Source organism: Marmota monax, unplaced genomic scaffold (assembly GCF_021218885.2).
Source record: "Marmota monax isolate L192 unplaced genomic scaffold, Marmota_monax_Labrador192_F-V1.1 WCK01_AAM20220418_F8-fsc00123, whole genome shotgun sequence".
NCBI classification, from domain to species: domain Eukaryota; kingdom Metazoa; phylum Chordata; class Mammalia; order Rodentia; family Sciuridae; genus Marmota; species Marmota monax.
In genome coordinates, this window is record NW_026692159.1 from 524,087 (window position 1) to 540,885 (window position 16,799).

Below are 16,799 nucleotides of genomic sequence, written 5' to 3' on the forward strand. Positions count from 1 at the left end.
AGAGAGGGGGCAAAAACAATCTCTGCTTTTTGTTGTGGAATGTCATCTGAATCATACTCTTTCCTCTGGATAGCTTGTTATTGCATTCCTGACTTTCCTTATTACTTACCTGGGGAAAATATATATTGAATATGAAAATGATAATGCTTGTCATCAGAGATCAGACCTTGTCAGTGTTCTCTGATGCCTAGTAGGACTACCGCAGGAAAAAAATATTAATGAGAATGTTGCTAGGAGACGGAAGAGACAAAAGCCCATGGTCTTGTAGGGGTTCCACTGGAAATCAAGACAATTTAAGTATGTTTCGTATCAGAGGTTTAATCATTAAACTCTGTTCTTCAGTGAACACACACATTTTAGCATATAATGTTTAGCATGATGTTACGTTTGGGGGGGATTTTTGAGGAGAATCTTAAGGCATTTCATTTCTTTGCATTGGGCTAATCCCTTTTTCAGAGCACAGCTTATTTTCAAGTGGCTGTTGCGTTGCTGCTTTCCCCCACCCCTTCAGTGCGACAGCCTCAGAGCTGGTGGAGAGACAGAGAGCACGCAACTGGTAAGTAGCTGAGAAAGCGTTCTTAAAATAGTTACCGAGGCTCTGCTTTTCAAAGCTACTGACGTGTTTTGATGCAGTAGAAAAATACAGAGCTGTATAGGAATTTCTCAAGTCAGTGGCACTAAGAAGCTGGATTACATCACAAATATTCCATAGTTGCTTTTCCAGTTTAAAGCTTATTTCTTGAATGGTGAATGAGTTGCTAGAAGGAAATAAAGAGCCTTCCCCTCATGATTCTGGTAAGATACTTCCCCCAATAAGATTTATGAAGATATCACTAAAATGGGAAATTGCCTTCAGAAATGTATCTCAGCTCTGTGTTTGGCTTAAACATGATGAAATGTGTTACGTATCAAGATGTTGTCAGATCTGCTTTCTTTTTTCGGTGTGTAGAGAGCATGAGAAAAATATTTTGCGCTGGAGAAAAGGATGCAATGATATGTCTTTTTTCTTTTTTTAATTAAGAAAATTTTGTGACAAGCTGTTTGTATGGGAGAGAGAATGAGGGAGAGGGCAGCCTGTAATAACATTAAGATTGATTGCTTCATGTGAGAGATGAGCATGTGTTGAACTGCAAAGATTAGAATTCAACTTTAGGATGAAAAACTCTGAAAAAAATGACAAATATTTTGAGTGTGCCTTCATTGGAAAAAATCATTTGTATATTGGATGTCAATTTATACAGTAAAGACAGAATGTTCTCAGTGGTTCTTTTTTTCTAAAAATGGATGTGAGTAGGGTAGCAGAGATTCCTAACAACACAGCTTTTACGTTTGTTTATGTTTTTGTAGACTGGTTTCTGCCAGAAAAAAAAGAAAATGTAATGAAGTGATGTTTTTAAAATTTTCTTTGGAATTTGGATTGTTTTGACACTTCAACAGGAGGAAAGGAGAAAAAAATAGATTGGATTGGATTGAAGTTAGATGAAAGAGCAGCAATCAGAGGAAAAATGAAAATGGAAAAGCTTATTAGAAAGTCCACAAAACAGGCTCTTTCCCAAGTTGAACATGTCTGCTGGTAGCATGTTTTGCAGGGGAAAGGGAGAGAGTGTATTGAAGGCAGGGAGGGGGGCATCAGCAGAGCACTGCGGCAGAGAGTGACTGACGCATCTAGGGACATGTGACTGTTCTCTGGTGTAGTGAAGAAAAATTTCCAGGACTCCATCTTGTATAAGAAATTCTATACATACTAACACACAAATGATGCTGTCATCTTGCTGTGGCGCATAGTGAGTTCATGTTGTGTAATTTTCCATTGGTTGACATTGGTGCTTAATCTTTGCTATATTGTCTTTGTTCTTAGACTTTTTTCTCTGCACTCCCAGAGATTTTATATGCTTGTTAAAATGCTGTTTTGCCTTTTATTATAAAAAATATTTTTGTAGAAAATTTGGAAAAATATAAAGACTATAAGAAGTACCTCAAATCCTATAGCCCAAAGGTAATTTCTATTAACCTAATTACTGTCAGTTTTCTCTAAATATATACATAGAAATGTATATTTTATATAAGATGAAGACTGTGTGTACATGCAGTTTTTATTCTGCTTTATTCATTAAATATATCTTGGGAGCAACTCCCCATATTTTAAAATATCCCTCAAGAGTGTGACGTCGTTTGGATGCCTAATTTGGATCATAAAGGAGTCTCACTAAATGTCCAATGTTGAATGTATATGTGTGCATTATTTTGCTGTTACAAATAATTTAAGGAACATTTTTTTCATATAAATCTCTGTGTGCTTTTCTGTTTTTCCCCCCCTAGGATAAATTCAGACGTGGAATTCCTGGATCAAATGGTATGAACCAGTTTAAGGTTTCTTCTCTTGACCCAAGACATATTGCCTAATTTATATATCATATGTGGCAAAAGCATTATTTTCCAGTCATTGTTTGTTCATTGATTTCTATCATTTATTGTGGTTGTTTTTGGCATTTTGCAGCTTTATGGTTTTAGATTTCTACATCTGTCAATTGTTGATTTGGTGAGTTGTTTCCTGTGAAACATTCACCTGTATACGTATCTACCTGTACTTTTTCCCTAGTAACTCAATTTCTTCATGTTTTACAATTAAGTCTTTAATCCATCTGTAATTCATTTTGATAAATGGTATAAAGTAGGGTCTAATTTTGTTTCTTTTCCAAATAGGTCGCCAGTTGTCTCAGCATTATTTATTGAATAATCCAACCTTCTTCCACTGATTTGATACGGCAACAGCTGTTCTCCCATTAGATAGGGTGTAGCTTTCCACAGGTCGGCCATTTTCTCTCCACCCAAGATGGTTACCATCCACAGTGTATTCGTACCTTCCCGTAGCGCCTGGCAGCATACTAAAGCATCATGTTTGTGCTCTGCCTTTCAAGACCCCTAGGCACATGCAGTTGTGGACAGTGGTTTTCAAACAGGATTTCTTTTTCATTTTAAATATTTGAAAATTTTATCTTTGTCACATGTTTTTTTACATGAAAAGTTGAGGAATCCAATTATATAAAACCACTGCCTAAATGTGCTCCCTTGGACACAACTAACTACCCAATTGTATGTTTAAAAAGAAATAACTCCATGTGTGGGGGATCCTGGTAGTGTTAGTCCTAAGTTTCCTCCTTTCAACCTCTTTTTCTACTTCTCAGGTACTCGAAGAGTTAAAGATGTCTGGAGTCAGTGCCTGGAATTTTCTAGAATGGTATCAGAGGAAAAAGTCAGAAATGTATGAAGAGCAGAAATAACAATGTTTGTCAGCTTGTTGCTGGCAGTAGTATGCTCTAGTATTCAAAGGATGGAGGGTGAGTTCTAATCCAAGCTACCACTGTTATCATCTCTTCAAGATAGGGAGATACCCCAATAATCCACTTCTTTTCACTGCAGATGGAAGGCTCAAGACATAAAACATGGAGGCTTTTAGTAGAAGGTGGGTTAAATATTGCTGTAGAAATATTTGACAGTTAAAAAAAATCAACTGCTACCCAGTGCTGCATCCCCTGCCTGCAACATAGCCTTCTTTTTCTGTTGACTTCTGGCCCTGGCCTCTAGTCTTTACTGACTGGAAGGAAAAATGGGGTGAGTGGGAGGCTGCCTTGCCCACCTTTATTGCAAGGAACTTTGCCTCATAGACAGTCTCAGTCATTTCCCGACTTGCCGCATTAGGCTGTGATTTGTTTATGACTGGAGGCTGGTTTCCCTGGCAACGGGAGCTCACCAGGGCATGCGCATCCACTCCTCTGCAGTAGCAGAATGCGGCTGTGGGGTGAGGGGAGGGGTCTTGGGGGCAGCGACTGCTGAAGGAGTTATTCCGCAGACATGACGTCAGTTTTTCTGTGTGAAGTGCCATAGTCATTGCGCACACAACATTGCGTTAAAAAACAGTCCTCAGAATGCTTTGAGCCTCTTCCTTTTACTTCCTCCTAAATTAGCTGTGTTCAGTATTTTCACCAGTGACTACAAAGTCTCTCTAATGGCCCGTTGCCCCTAGGGCCCCAAGGGGATCCATGTAGTGTGGGTACAGGAAACAGACTGCCATGTTTCAAAGTGCAACCATTTGTTGATTGTATGGCCATGGGACAGTTACTTAATCTCCTTGCCTCAGTTTTCTCATATGTAAAATGGGGATAATAGTAGCACCTTTAGAACAGTATCTGGTATATCGTAACCATTAAAAAAGTGCTGTCTGTTGTTATTTGTAGATATTAAGGGAGCCTTGCCTGGAACAGACTTGCGCCTGCGTGTCCAACTATCCCTCTAATGCCTACAGCTGGCCAGAGAGCATGCATTTCTCCTGCAGCATGCGGACTCCTCCCTAGCCTCCAGTCATGTCCCCAGGTGCCTCCAAAAGAACCAGTGAAGGAAGACTTGCCCTATAGCACAGGGACACTGTCCAGTTCACTAGACTCTCCCAGAGGCACACACATGCTCTCAACAGAGAGACCTGGCTAAGGGGTGCTGACCTGCCCACATAACAGACTTCTGACACCATTAAGACTCTACCCATGACACACAGACAATCCCAACACCAGAGACTGGCTCCACATTACATAGACCCTGCCCAGGACACACAGACTCAACTTATAGAACACAGATTCTCCCGGCAGCACACAGACTCTCCTCATGGTACATGATGCTCCTATGCATGCCCCACTGACTGAACCCAAGCTCATAGATGTCTTATAGCACTCAGACTCCCCTCACGTCACATCGACCCTCTCAAGGCCACACAGCATATAGACTCTCCTCACCTCGTGGAAACTCACCACAGAAGAGGATGCTGCCCACAGCACACAGAATCACTCCAGACCACACAATCTCTCCACAGAATGTAGACTTTCCCTCCAAACACAAACTCATGACACAGCTCAAAAAGCCACCCCATGCCACTAAAGACTCCCATGAGACACAGACTCACTGCATGGCACACAAACAAGTACCACAGAACACACACTACCCCAAGAGGACACAGAATCATCCCACACTAAGCAGACACTCCCTCAGTTATGCATGCTTACCCCATGAAACCCAGACTCAACCCATGTTACAGAGACACTCCCCACAGCACTCAGGCAGGCTTTTCCCGCCATGCGCAGATGCCACAGTACACTCTGCGGCATGTATGTCACGCCTGGATGCACAGCATTGCACCACAGCACAAAAAACTAGTCCTCCAGTGCACCATTCATTTCCCAACAGACATGCCAACCACACAGTGCACACACTTGCCTTATAGGCACACATCTGCCCTACAACATCTGGGCCTTCCTCCACAGCCACAGTTACCACAAGACACACATTGTAGCCCTGTGCCACCAAAATGCAGCCCAGTTCCTCAGATACATCACAGCGTGCAAACTGGCACTCCAGTGGACAGACTTGTACCACAGCAGACACTCCTGCCTCAGCACCTCACCTTTCTCTAAAGCATTCAGGACGCCATCACATGTGTGACCCACGGTACCCTCACTAAGCCCACACCATAGATGCAAAAGCCTACAACATGCAGGCACCTCCCTCAGCATGAAACCTCACCCCCTCAACACTCAGAATTATGTCACAGCACATATCTGCTGTACAGCTTCATGTCACAAACCCATATTTCTTATAGTAGATACATAGAACGCATGCCCCCAAACACATGAAACCATTTGCCAGGTGACCCAGATTTACCACAGAGCACCCAGAATGGTTTCACTGCTCACACTAAGGCCTACACAAACAAGACGTGCCCCATCATGCTCCCCAGTTCTCCCATCAATGTATATATTTGCCTCCCCACTCATATGGATGCTGCTGAATATTGGGACTCACCCTAAGTGTACAGACAAGCCTTTGAGACAGAATTACCCCATTCCGTACTCAGATCATACACACAACACTTAGACACGCCTTCAAGCTCCCAGGCATGCCTGTAAACACATAAGTTTGTTTCACCACACATAGAATCACTCCGGAGTACAAAACCTACAATATACAAAAGCATTTCCCATTGTGTAGACATGCAGCACACACATCATCCCTCCTTTGTAGAGATTTCTGTCCTAATGCACACACATGCTTTGGTTACCATACTATTGGCCTACAACAGAGATACAGCTTGTGTAATGGTTAAGAGCAAGGCCCGTGGACCCAGACCACCTGGGTTTGAATGCAGATCCCCATTCTTGCTAATTGTGTCACCATGGGTAAGTATATTTTTTTCTTCTTTGGTTACTCACCTGTAAAACCAAGATAACAGTAGTGCCTACTTCAAAGTTCTATTGTGAATAATAAATGAATGAAGATATGTTAAGTGCCTAGTTCAGTGCCTGCTGCATAGGAGCAGTTAGAATTGTTACTTTATGTTACAATCACCACCCCTTTCTACCACCACCATCACTAGTAAAGCAAAAAGGGCCTATCCCAATACCTGCCATCATTGGACAGTACAAACATTCACCACATAATACATAGACTAGCCCTGGAGCATCTAGAAAGAGTGTGCAGCACATAGACACCTCACCATAACATCCTTACACCCTGTGGAGCACAGCAGAACCCTAAACCAGGAGCCACTCACAAAGTCCAGAATTGCACTGAAATTAAAAATTTTGTTATAGCAGTGCACAGGCTCACAGACCGAGCTCACAATGTGCAGATGCATGGCACTCAGCCTTACCTCACAGAGGCAAAGACCCCAACATATATCCACACCCCCTAAACTCATAAGTATACCCTATATCACACAGACACACTCTCCTACACCCAGATTTTTGTCCCATAACACATGGAGTCCCCAGTTGTTCACCAACATGTTCCTAAGTTCATATTCCTAAATTTACAGCATAACATTATAATTGCAGAACCCTGGTCCTGTAACACATTCACTTACTCCTATGTTATGCTTGACCCATAAATAAGTATACCCCATATGTACTAACTTGCCCATAAATCTGGAACTACCATACATACGACCACATGCCCCACATCATACAGATTTGCCATGCTATACCATGCAGAGATACCCCCTAAACACAGGCCCTTCCTATATACACAGTATCACATCACAATGTACAATATTGCAGAATTGCATTAAAACACCCACATCTTGCAGAATTGCATTAAAACACTTACACAAAGTAAAGGCAGGCAGACACACAGTGCCCAGGCTGGCACAAGGCCAAGACTAGTCTCAACTCACCTTAAATCAACCCATATAATGCAGAACTTAGCCCACAACACCTAGACTCTGTGTGGTGGAAAACTTGTACTCAGAACCCCCAGCTGCCTGGCTTCCAATCTCACATCATTACTAATTTTGTCACCTTGGAAAGGTTTCTTGACTCCTCTGTGTCTTACTTTTCTCATCAATAAGCAATAATAGGGGTACCTATGTCATACAACTGTTAAGAGGAATAAATGAGTGAATGCCTATAAAATGTTTAGCATGGTACCTGGTAAAGAATTGGCATTATTGATGTTAGTTCATCTTCGTATTGTTACTGTCATTCTTCATGCATGGAGCTGGACCATGACGGTAAGACTCAATCTGAAACAACTGGAAACATCCTACTGCATGCAGAGTATCCCCCATAAATCCAAGAATCACATCACAACTCACCCCTCTTTCCTTACACCTATTTTGACTGCACCTAGCCTACGGCACCTACAAGCATTTACCATAGTCTCTGCACAACACCTAGACTCATCACACAATTGGATATACACTGTAGTGTACAAAGATAGCCATAATACATACACTCATACATATAAAAACTCATCCCAGTTCAACTAAACACTCCACAATATACATGCTCACCCCAGAACACCATATTGGCTCTTTGACACAAACAATCTACAACACATAGACTTCTACAGAATACAGAAGCCTATCATACTACCTAATCTTGGCTTCACAACACAAGGAACCAGGATGTGTCCCCCATACACAGATTCTCCCTGTAATGTACATATTGGTTTAACCAAACACTGTGTTGCCTACAAAATGCCAAGAATTGACTCATGAACAGATATGTTGGTCAACAAACATTAAACATCTCTCAATGAACACATATGCCCCATAATACACAGACTTGCTCCGCCACACACAGACAGCCCCATGTCATCTAGGCTCAACTCACAACTGCAGACTAACCCATAACATGCAGCAATAGCCTTGGAAAACAGTCTCTCCCTACCACACACAGACTGGCCACATTAAATACCTCTTCCTGCCACAACCTCCCTCCCAGCAGCACATCCTGTGAAACATCATACACAGCAAAACATGCACAGATATGCCCCACCCACACAGGCTTACTACAGAAGACCCAGACTTGCCCTGGAGCGCTCAAATCCACTCTACAACGTACAGACTTACACTCCAAATGCCACACTAGCCCGCCAATCAGTAGTCATGCTCCACAATCCATGGATGAACCATAACACACAGGTGCACCTCACAACACGTGGGCATCCACAGACTCTACCATCAGCACAGATGGGCTTCCTGGAATGCTTTCCAGACCTAAACTAGTGTAGAAGAAATGTTGAAAAGCACACTCCACTTCCACTAGCCTTGCTGCATGGTACCTGGATTCATCTGAAGCACACAGATTTGTCCTGTCAGATACAAAATGGCCCCCCATCACCCAGACCAGCTCCAGAACACCCAAACAGGAGTCATAGAACACAAACATACCTTCAAATTCTTCCCACAAAATAATGACTGATCTCATAGAATATCTTTCTGCACAACACCAACGCTGGCCTTCAAGCACACAGAGATGATGGATGATACACAGGCACTTTCTACAATAACAGATATTTTTCACAATATAAAGACTTGCTGTAATGTAATCACACAGGCCCCTAGCCTAATAGAATCACCCCCGTGAGAACTGAACTCACCCTGTGACACCCAGGCCTTCCCCTAAATACATGGATGTGTCCCATAATACATATAATCCCCAGGAAACATAGATTAGTCCTGAAAAACATAGGTTTTTGATTCCATAGCACCAAGACTTAGAGAAGAACACATGGAAATTTTGAACAAAATGCACATAAAACACCACGATGTATAGACATGCCCAATGCCAGAGTCACCCCATTATAGCCTCACTGTAGCACACCAACCCAGAGACTTGCCTAAGACAGGCCAGCGCAGGAGTTCCAGACCTGTTCCACAAAGCCCTGAGTGCTCCTTGTCAACCAGACTTACTTTGCAGTAGCCAAGCTGGATCTGTAATAACCTGACTTGTCCTGTTACCACCAGACTGACATGGCAATATCAAGATCACCCACACAGCACATAGAAAAACCCCCTACAATGTTTTCTTGTCTCCACAATTCTGAGACTTTCCTCACAACACACAAATGCTGAAAAGATAAAATCTGAAACAGTAGGATTTACCCCCATAATACCCAGATTTCCACTTAACACCCAGAATGGCCCTGAATAAACCCAAAATACACCACCACAAGCACACCTGCCTTGCAACTCCAGGCTGTACCTTACTTCATGTCATATGGCATACTCTAGAATACACAGATTAAGACATGGCCTCAGCACACATAGGAATGTTGAATAACACATACAAAAAACCCACTTAAATCACAGATACATCCTGTAACACCCAAAATGACGTCATAAGACTCAAGATGCACCCGACACAACTAGATTCACCCCCAAACACCTGGACCTCTCCATCACACTCAGATTTGTCCCACAACACATAATAATGGCCCTTGGTCAAAAGAATCTTCACAACCCACAGGTTGGCCATAAAAATACCCCATCTTTTTGCCTTTGCTATATCAAGACTGGCCTCATGGCACACAGAAACAGTGAGCAAAACACAGAACCCCCCCCAGTGCATGGTGTACCTCATAATCCCCACATTCACTCTGTACGACGAGCCCAGTGACACAGAGATAATCCCCACAATAGACAGACATCCTCAAAATCTATGAACTAATTCCACAACATACACTGTCCCCATAAATGCCTCTTTTGTTTCTAGAACAGAAATGCTAGCTTCACAGAACAGAGAGAGGCTGGGCAGCACACATGCAATTAAAACCCCTTAGGCATAGTACTCATCATCCAGGTTTATTACACAAGGAAAGAACTTGTCTCATGACATTCAGATCTACCCCACAACGCCAGATCGGTTCCATAAAATCTCACTTCTATGCCACCAAGCCTTGTCTCACAGCACAAGTCTGCAGTGCTGGAGAATATAGAGACAAAGCCCCTAATATACACAAATGTCACCCAACTGCACTCTACAACTTCCTGACTTGCCACAGAACGTCCATGTTCCCCCAACTACCCAGATTGGCCTCATAGCACAAATCACATTCTCCATAATGTACTCTCCCCACACAAATCAGCCCTGTAAAAATCTTTCTTTTGCAATATGTTTTCCTCTGATCTCACAACCTACGGGAAGAAACCCTCAATGCACATATGCACTGTATAACAACTTCTTGACTTGTCTCACAACACACAGAAGGGATTGAAAACAGACAGAAAAATCTCTCAGTACACACATAGACACCAGTACTCACTTCATATTATAGTCGCACAAGGCAAGATCCATACTGGCCTGGCAGTATACAGACATATCCCACCACACACAGATATGCCCACAAAGACCCAGGTGCTCCCCATAACACATAATAACCCAACAAAATATCTTGAGATTCCATAATGCACAGTTTTGATTTATATAGCACATGTAAATGCTGAAGCAAACCAGCAAATCTTATACTGTCCATAAATGCTCCACTAGTTGAAGGCTTGTTGGCAAAATATTCAAACTTACCCCATGACATACAGATTTGGCTCATGAAGCCATACTCACCCTGGATCACAGAGACTAACCTAACAGCACTTACACATCCCCAAGATAAGCCCTACAAAATGACTCCTTGCCTTCATTACACTAAGGCATACCTTGCAGTACACAGAAAGGATGGGCAACACATACAAGTCACATAAGAGACATGCCCACAGGACCCAAACTTCCTGCACAACACTCATACTGGAGCACTCATACTCATCTGGGAGCACTGATTATTCCACAACATACACACACAACCCAGCATGTACAAGCATTTCCTCCATAGCAACCAGACATGCCTTACAATGTAGAGTCAACCCTCACAACTTAGACTGTCCCCAAGTGATGCAAAGAATTTCAGAACACTGCAGAGTTCTCCCTACAATGTCCAGACCACCCTCACAGCACCCCAAATTGCAGTAAAACACACACTCAATCCAGAATATATAGCTTCTCCTACCACTCACTCCTCTAGACATCTTACAATGCACAAATGGGCTTACTAAGATACTGGTGCCTCAGGGACATGGTATTGCACAACAACTTACAGACATTTCTCAGAACAGACACTCATGGGGAATAGACACACAGTATGCAGTTACATCTGCAAACACACAGCTTGGCCTCCTTGCCCTGCCAGCATATTCTTGGCCAGCAGCTCTAGGACATGTCATAGAAAACAGGCTTGTCTCACCAACACACGAAACTTTCCTAGCTTCCAAATTTGTTCTCCAATGCCCAGACGTCTGCTTCTATGCACAGTGTGAGCCTACAACACAGACTTCTCCACAAAAAAATAACCACTTTGCAATGCATGGCAACCACCAGATACTACCCCAAACACAGACATGCTCCACAATGTCAAGGAACACTCCACAGCTTCCATAGGAACCCTGCAATTCTCAGACTCTTCCATAACTTCCACACCAACCACAGAGTACCTAGACCAACCTAAGATGTCACACACGTTTCATGACATGACTCCCAGAACAGACCATAGACTCCCACCATCATGTACAACTCTACCTTACAATGCAAAAATTCACAAAATGCCAAGACTCATCCCAGAGTGCATCCTATTACCATAACACCTAGATTTGCCTCAAAAGTGAGCTCTACACCAGAATCCTACAGAAATGCGTCAAAACTCCTACAGTGAACTTCTAATCAAAACACTTGCTCCAGAGTGCCTGCATTCAAATACCAGGACGTGGCCTACAACCTATAGGTAAGTTCCACGATGCCAAAAATCTCTATAATGCACAGTCTTACTCTAAAACCTACAGTTACCCCATTGTAGCAAGAACAAATCCCAAACATCCAGCAACACTTACAAATTGTCTTGCCATACAATACTGAGACATGTCTTAGGGTGCCCAAACTAGCTCCACAGTCAGTAGATACAACTTACAATAGGAAGATGTACCCTGTTGACAGAAGGACTTTCTCACAAACACTAAGTTGCTTCAAAATGCATATAATCACTCTGTAGTGTAAATACCCCTCAAAGAAAACACATGCCCTTCCACACCTAGAATTGCTCTGGGACTGACAGGCTTGGCCTGCAGAATCAGGTATTGTTGTGCAATACCATGTCCCTGAGGCACCAGTATCTGTACCCCATATTGTACAGATACGTTCCTCACCAGACATGGGTTTTATAGCCAATTCTCACCCCACAAGTCACCCTTAACCCACCCCCTAGATACAGTCTACGATGTGCATCCTCACCCTAACAACACTTTGGCAAACTTGCCAATGAAAAGATACATCCTATACTGCACCTTGAAAATTTATGGACATTCTCCACAGTCTCAGAATTACTATGTCATTTTTAGACTACCCCCAAGTGCAGACTCACTCCACAACACCTAGAATCCAGTCACAGCAAGCAGACCCAGCCCATATTAGATTCTCCCCACAATGCACTCATATGCTCCATGACACTGACTCATACAGCACCCAGAATATGATCCCAAACTCACATCACCCCACAACATCAAAACATGACCCACAATATGCAAAAATGTACATGAAAACAATATACAACAAGGCCCACAATATATAGCCTTGCTGCCACTCAGAGACACACCCTGTGATGCACAAACGTACCTTCAAAATAAACCATCACCCCCAACAAAGATTTACAACCAAGACACACTTAGTTACATATGGTGTACTCCACAACACAGAGAATCTTTTTTTTGGGGGGGTGGGGGGTGGGTACTGGGTACTTTACTTCTAAGCTATATTCCCAGCCCTTTTTATTTTTTATTTTGAGAGAGGACCTCACTAAGTTACTGAGGCTGGCCTTGAACTTGTGATCTTTCTGCTTCAGCCTCCCAAATTGCTGGGATTACAGACTTGTGGCACTACACCTAAATAGAATTGTATATTTTTTAAAAAAAATAGTTGTAGATGGACACAATATTTTATTTATTTATTTTTATGTGGTGCTGAGGATCAAACCCAGTGCCTCACACATGCGAGGCAAGAGCTACCATTGAGCTATAACCCCACCCCTAGAATTGCATATTTTTTATATATTTTATATAACTTTATTTATTTATATGTGGTGCTAAGAATTGAACCCAGTGCCTCAAGCATGCCAAGCAAGTGCGCTACCGCTGAGCCACAGCCCAGAATTGCATATTTTTTTTTAAAAAACTTTTTTGTAGTTGTATATGGATAGCATTCCTTTATTTTATTTGTTTATTTTTATGTGATGCTAAGGATCAAACCCAGTGCATCACACATGCTAGGCAAGCTCTCTGCCACTGAGCTATAACCTCTGCCCTAGAATTGCATCATACTGCAGACTGGACCTACAATACACAGTGTGTCTCCACAGTACAAACACACTATCACATCCCAGACTTGTGCCTAATGACCCAAACTTTCTTTACAACAATAAGACATAACCCACACCACATCTGAAATTAGTCTATATCATACAGACTCACCCCGTGGTGCATAGAATTGGACCACAACTTCTAGAAACACCGCTGTGTGCAGCCAGAATCTCACACTGGAGGGATTTAGCCTCTCAAAAATGTGCATTTCCCATAAAGCCCAAACGTACTTTAATGTACAAAAAATAAGCAATATTACACAGATTTATTATGGGATCTCTGAAATCAATCTGTGAAACGTAGTCTCTCCCTATGACTTCAAGCCATTTCCCACAATATATAGACTTAACTGTGTGAACCACAGACTCCAGACCTGCCCTGTAGGGTGAGGTCGGTTTCACAGTTCATAAACTCCCTAGGAGTACACGTGAGTGCATCCAAAATACTACAATAATAAAAGTCATGGCACCCCAAATCACTCCCACAAAACACACACCAAATCAAATGCCCCAGAACTCACAAGCCACATGATTCATAGAGTCAGCCTACCACTACTTCACCTCAGGCCATCTGTGCTTGCCTCTTTGAATGTAGAAAATAGCATCACAATGCATGCACAGACCACCACCACAAAAAATTCCTTCACAGGATCTGCAACTCACTGACATTTCAAGCTGCCCACATACTTGCCAGTAATGCTTAGAGCCACTTTCTTATCAGACTCACCCCTTGACATTAAAGACTTATCACCCCCCAATGCATAGACCCAATCCCTGATGCAAGAGAGACTTCATTTTAAACAAAAATATTTTCTCCATCACAAGATTGACCTCACCAGACTCATCCCATTATATCTAGCCTTGTGCCATGACACAGAGACATGTCATTTAACCCAGAAATTAGCACCAGAGTATTCCGATTAGCCCTGTAGTCTTCGGAGACTCAAACCCTAGACTGCACCATGATGCAGAGAAGAGCTACCCACAGGGAGACATAATGCATAACATACATACTCACCCCACAGCAAAGAAACTTACCCCACATTTTGTAATACCCAGGCCTATTAGAGTGCTCAGAAGACCATACAATACCTAGAGAAGGGCGTGATGTGTGTGCTCACACTAGAACATTAAGTCACTTCACGAGGCCAAACTTCGTCTTATATTGATTCCCAAAGGACAAGTCATATTGCTCCTTAGGATCTGAACAGAGGACCAACGTGCTCACACAGAGCTTTGGCAAGTGACTACACTTCCTTGAGTTCATCTGCCCATTTGTCAACATGTATGAAATCCTTATGCTATTAAGGATTAAATGAGATTGTTTCAGAAAAGGGCTAAAGTTCAGAATAAAGCCTTTGAGGGCTGACATGCCTGCCTCCAGTCCCAGCTCCACCACTTCCTGGTGCTGGAAGCTGTTAGGTAGTTGGAATGGTTCTGTGGTAGAGTATGAGGAATATGAGTTTGCTGAAGTCAGACCTGCTTTTGGATTCAGTCCCTGCCACTTATTGGCCTTATGACCTTAGCTGAGGCACTCTAATTCTCTGGTTCACAGTTCTTCATTTGCAAACTGAGAATGATACTGGTTCCTGCCTCCAAGACTGTGGTACAGATTAAATAATACCTGGTGCCTTAATCTTAACTTTCAGCCAAAGGACAGTAGAGTGGGGAAGGCAGAAGCAACTTTGGAGCCCTTTTAACAAACAAGCCTGGTGAAGCAGGAGGCAGCATGTAGGCCCTACTTCCAGCCAGAGGTGAGGAGGAACTAAGGTGCATGCTGGCATCTTCACCAGCAGTGCTCCGACAGGAATCTCAATATCTGAGCAGCTACTTGTTTTTTGTCTTTAGATAATATAAAAGCTTGTGTTATCAGACCGGTCACTATATTCAGTAATCAGTATTTTTCAGAGGAGGCTGTAGTTTTATTTTGCTGACCACTTCAAGAAAAGGAAGAAAAATTTGAGCTCCTCCTGCTGGCTGTACCTTAGAAAAGCAGGTGTATAAGTGATCAGAAAAGTCTTCCTGGGAGAAATTCCCCCCATCCATTCATGTTCATTCATCATAGAGAAGTACATATACCCTAGAAGACACACACACACACACACACACAACTTACTAATAGTACCACAGATGTTTATATTGATGCATCTACACAAAGAATTACTAATATAAACAGTCTTAACCCATACACCATACCTTCGCACAGTTGCAACCAGAGACATATATTTACATAAATATGAACATAAACTCTAAAGTACCAACAGGGGATGTGTGATGTACACAAGATACACATGTGTAATACACAGACATGCACACAGATTCCCATAATCTTTATGTAGGCATATAGCAGTATATAGTCTGAAACACTTGACTCGTACAGACGCAGGGAAGCCCACAGAGAGCATCCAGAGGATGTATTTACTTATTCCTGATCTCTAAGATGAGAAAACATGTGTACACAAAACACATAAAAGACATGTAGATGCTCCTAGAGGCACAAAGCACAGATATCTTCTCAGAAACTCCCAGCTGTTCAGGTGGAAATGTGGACAAGCACAACTGAACCCACATAGACACATACGTATTTGCATGTGTCTACACATACCTGTAGACAGATGTATAGAATCATTCATATGTAGATACAGGTGTATGTGTCTTTACTGATATGCAGAGACATTTAAATAAACATTCATAAGTGATAAAGATAGGGACTAATATAGTTTTGAATATGTATGTACACATATGCTCACAGTCACAGATATACACACAGAGACATAAATTATTAAAACACACATGCATAAGCATGCTCATACCCACATACATAAGGGCTTGTGTTCACTATTAAGCATATGAATACACACATGTATGGTAATGCACATGCATATGGGTATACTTATGGACATATACAAGAACATGGCAGTACACATGTACATAGGGACTCATGCATGTACCCACAGACAAAACAGAGACACACATGAAGAGACATCAACATTCACACACAGACACAGTGGTATATCCATTTAGAGCATATACATACAAGCACTTACATCTGTGCTTAGAGAGAGAGACATTTAGCAGAGTCA

The 16,799-nt window shown here is 42.3% G+C and overlaps 1 long non-coding RNA gene across 2 annotated transcripts in view; it reads left to right on the plus strand.

The window, feature by feature from the left end:
* The first annotated feature begins 505 nt into the window (after positions 1-505).
* Positions 506-16,799, plus strand: part of LOC131423311 (uncharacterized) — a 60,713-nt gene continuing 44,419 nt past the window's right edge. The window contains exons 1-5 of one of the 2 annotated variants that reach the window (XR_009224689.1): positions 506-556; positions 2,320-2,353; positions 3,186-3,338; positions 3,421-3,463; positions 4,236-6,221. This is a non-coding gene — a long non-coding RNA (uncharacterized LOC131423311). The remainder of the gene's footprint in view (positions 557-2,319; positions 2,354-3,185; positions 3,339-3,420; positions 3,464-4,235; positions 6,222-16,799) is intronic. The other variant, XR_009224690.1, reaches the window with a different exon arrangement.